Raw genomic sequence first — 4,291 nt, forward strand, 5'->3', positions numbered from 1 at the left:
TGAGTAGGCAAGGGGCGTCTGCAGGCGTGGAGACAGGCACAGGAAGCAGGGACGCTCCGGGCGCAAGACGCGGTGACGATTACGCCGGACGTGGTGACGTAGCGCGCAGGCCGCAGCGGGGGGCGGACTCTGGGCCTTTCTTCCCCTTCTGATTTTCCCCCTCCCCCCTTTTCTCCCTTTCCGGGTTTGGTTCCCCCCTTTACTCCCGGCCAAGGGGGCGGGCAGCGCGGGCGGCCTATGGGGAGGGGGCGTGGCGGCCGGGCGGGCGGAGGCCCCCGGTCTGGGTCCCCGAGCTGGCACTTCACGGACCCGCGGGCTGTGGGTCAGGGCCCGAGCTTCCCGTGAAGGACGGCCCCGAGGCCAGAGACGCCCCAAGTGTGTTCGGGGAGCTCAGGCGAGAAGCGAGGGGCGCGGGGCGGAGGGTGTGGGGCTGGCGCCACCTGTGGCCTGTGCGGTGGGACCTAAAAACTGTTGCGCCCTTGTGGTGCTCGGGGGTGACTAGCTCCATGTGTTTCTTGGGTCTCCGTTTTCCTTTGAGCCTTGGAAAAATGGGAGGGAAAGGTGTTGGAGTGTTTCAGATTATGCTGGTGTCCGAGTTCATTACAGGGACAGTGATTTGAGTTGGAACGTACAGGGAGATGGTTCTGGAGCTTAAAAGTTGGGCCTACGCTAAGCTCGTAACTAACTCTTGAGGCTAGTTACTCTGAAAACTCTTCTCGATTTCGGTTACCTGTGGTACCCAAAATTTCAACGTTTGTGACCATTAGCCTAGTAAGTCTTCAGAATATTTATTCACTCAGAGTGAATTGTTCTTGGATAATGATGAGAAATGATCGAATAACAGTCCCAGAGGTTCATTAAATCAAAGAGAGGTGTGGGAAAATTTAAATTCAGCTCTCAGTTGGATGAATGTCCTTTTATATGTATTTTTTCAAATAGACTTAACCAAAATTGAGAAGCCTGAGCCCTGTGTTGGTAGGCAGCATGGAGACGGGAGGAGGGAGGTGACAGGTTCCACTTCAGGAATGTCACACATTCCTTGCCTTTTTATTGTATTTTTGGATAGTCAAATTGGCACTTGAATCAGTTGTTTGTGGCTCCTCTTTCTTCCTAATGCTTTTTTTTTTTCACCTCTCGTTTTATTTCTCCTATTTTCCCCCCCTTTTTGGAGTCTGGGACATCAAGACTAAAACGGCTTAAATAGTGGTGGAAAGTGGTAGTAGTTAGTCCATTCAGTTCACTTTTAGTTGTATTTTTCCTCCCTGTTGCAGTTCTCCACAGAGTTGAGAGAACAGAGAATCTTTATTGAAGGTCTGATAACTGTCAGCGAAAGTTGTATTTAAGAGTTTAAGTTCCAGTTTCGCGTCCACTCTAGGATCTACACTGTAGATCTTCAATTTAAAACAAAAACTTTAAAACTTGCACATATAAGAATAGGGTGCCTGATTTTTTTTAATTGAAAGAAGTCTGAAGAGGAGTTGGTTACCTTCCTCTATCAGAATAAAAATCAGAGACTTTACAGTCGTCTTTAAAGTCCAAGATATGTAGCAACCTCCCCCCCACCCCCCGCACCACGCTGCAGACATGTTCACTGGTCTCCTCTGTGTTCCTTGAGTACATCAGGTACACTTCTGCCTCAGCAGCTGGCACTTGGATCTTCATGGATCACCTTTTCCGTGTAAAGCTGCATAGCCTTCTACCCTCACCTTCAGGGCTTTACTCAAATGTCACTCTAACAGTGACATTTCCTCGGCTATCTAAATTCCAAAGCCATTCCTCCACATATACTTACATAAATTCCTATGCCATTTTGCTTTATTTTCCTCCTTACCCCTTATCAACCTATAACATACTGTACATATTTAGTCTCCCTCATTAGAGTGTAAGTTTCATGAGGTTTAGATGGTCTTGTTTTGTTAGTTGCCGTATCCTCAGCCCTTAGTATAGCCCTTGATATGCAGTAGGTGCTCAACAAATTTATTGATTGAATAGGTAAAGAAGAGTTTTTTTTTTAAAGATTTATTTATTTTATTTATATTTTTGGCTGTGTTGAGTCTTAGTTGCGGCACGGGGTGGGGGGATCTTTGTTGAGGTATGCGGGCTCTTGGTTGTGGTGTGTGGGCTTCTCTCTAGTTGTGGCGTGCGGGCTCCAGGGTGCGTGGGCTCTGTAGTTGTGGCGCACAGCTTCCAGAGCGCGTGGGCTCTAGTTGAGGCGTGCGAACTTGGTAGCTGTGGCACACAGGGTTAGTTGCCCCGTGGCATGTGAGATCTTAGTTCCCTGACCAGGGATCAAACCCGCGTCCCCTGTGTTGTAAGGCAGATTCTTTACCACTGAACCACCAGGGAAGTCCCCAAGAAGACGAGTTTTATTCTTGAATTCTCTCATTGCCATAAATGAGAGACATGTATTTCCACTAGGATTTTGTAAGGCATTTACTGGAAGAACTTGAGATTTTTTTTTTGTCAGTTCTTGCCACGTTTCTGTTTTGACAGAAGTCTTGTGCTTTCAGGTCATTGAGTGAAAGCACTTTGAAGGCAGAGGGGATGGAGTGTGGTGTTGGTGGTCTCCGAGGAAGATTATCTCAGATTTCATGTGGCTAGAATTTTTACTGTTGCAGGCTCTTGCCTTGAGGTTTGTTCACATCCCCGATGAGACAAACATCACCATCCTTACCTCTTTGGCCCCAGAGAACTGAGTAGGCAGGTTCCACTTTGAATTTTTTAGTACACTGAAGATGTTAATATTTATGGTCTGGGCTGTATGGGTTAGATTTTTTCCCCCATTCACGTGGAGACAGTTGAGCTTGAAAACTTGTAAGAATAGCTTTCTTTAACAATGGTGGAGTGTTCGGTTTTGGGGAACATCTTATCCTTTTTTCTACAAATCCATTTGTGGGGTTGTTTTTAGCAAGTAAATTATATTAAGTCTGAGGGTAAAAGGAGCAGGGCTCCTGAGTTGTGTGGTTTATCCCTCATTTATTTTTTCCTTTCTCATTTCTTGATTGGTATATTTGTTACCTTCATTGATCTTCTGGCTAGAGTGGCCTGGATGAGATTTCTCTTTGGGGCAGTCCTGGCAACTGTTCCAGCTTAGGAAGGCAAAGCGGGCGAGGTAGTGCTTTTAACACTTTGTAGGAATGCTGGTTGCAAAGCTAGGTTTTTGTTTAAACTTTTGCCAGGACATTGAAAGCTTCCAGGCCCATGAGAGAATGGTTTGAGTGGGAAGTGGGAGTGGGAGAATTGGGGCACTTGTATCTATCGGACTGGATCTGGTTCTGTTATTATTATTGTAAAAAGGTATATTCTCGTTTTGTGAATAATTTCTGACATAATTTTGGCACATTAATAAGGCTTCTACCTCATTTCTCTTGTCTCTTTTAAAATCCTTTCACAAAGTTTCTAGGAAGTCTTTCTCAGGACCCAGAGACATTCAAACATCTCTATGCCATGTTCTCACCTCTTAGAGATAAATACTGTACTGAGTACTGACAATGTTTCAGTACAGGTAATGGTTTCTGAATGATGCATTGCTTATTCCTCTCTTCATGAACTCAAGGAAAGCTTTCAGGAAAAAGCAGATTTTGAGGAAGGGATAAAAAGTGTTGCATTTTTGTTACATGGTCCCAGGAAGTACAGAGGAGAGAATTTTGTGAAATTGTGTGTGTGTAGTTGTCTGTGTGTGTTTTGTTTTGTTTTGTTTCCCTATGCCTACTTGTAAGATGGGATAAAGGACTCTGAGTGTCCCTCTGTGGAATGTGCTGCCAACTTACAAGTAGGAAAAATAAGTGGACTCATGGCTTGAATATGTGTGCATGAATACAGTTGGTGGGTCTAATTTTAGAGATATTCTTCATACACAGTGGCTTTAGTATTTTCCTCCAGCTGTATCCTTTTCACTGTCTGTAGAAAATATGCCACTTAATTGTCTTTTAGTGGTTACCTTTTGTTCTTACCATGATTGTCACTTTAGCAGTGTAGCACTTGTTCCATCTCTCCAATAAAGTTACTCTGTCCATTCCTTCTTAAGTTTGAGTTTATTTCTGAAAACAGATATAGATAGGAAAGATTTCTTAACCTTGATCTGTTTTGACTCCTCTTTGAGTTCCCTTAGATTTCCTTAGTGTGTATCTATTTTCTCTAACACTTAAAATTGGTGTTGGAAGCCCTAATTACAATAATCTGCAGTGGTTTCATCATTTTTACTTAGGCAGTATGAAAGGAAAGATTCTGGGATGTTTCCTAAATCCAGGTGTTCTTTTTGCTTTTCTTTTTTTTTTTTTTTTTTTTTTTT

At 43.9% G+C, this 4,291-nt stretch overlaps 1 protein-coding gene across 3 annotated transcripts in view; it reads left to right on the plus strand.

Moving 5' to 3' along the window:
• The first annotated feature begins 351 nt into the window (after positions 1 to 351).
• The window catches only part of R3HDM2 (R3H domain containing 2), a 148,119-nt gene continuing 144,179 nt past the window's right edge, over positions 352 to 4,291 (plus strand). The window contains exon 1 of one of the 3 annotated variants that reach the window (XM_024736525.1): positions 352 to 375. The gene's annotated coding sequence lies outside the window, so the exon portion shown is untranslated. The remainder of the gene's footprint in view (positions 376 to 4,291) is intronic. The other 2 variants (XM_024736526.1, XM_024736507.1) reach the window with 2 other exon arrangements.

This window comes from Neophocaena asiaeorientalis, unplaced genomic scaffold (assembly GCF_003031525.2).
Source record: "Neophocaena asiaeorientalis asiaeorientalis breed wild unplaced genomic scaffold, Neophocaena_asiaeorientalis_V1.1 scaffold134, whole genome shotgun sequence".
Classification (NCBI taxonomy): domain Eukaryota; kingdom Metazoa; phylum Chordata; class Mammalia; order Artiodactyla; family Phocoenidae; genus Neophocaena; species Neophocaena asiaeorientalis.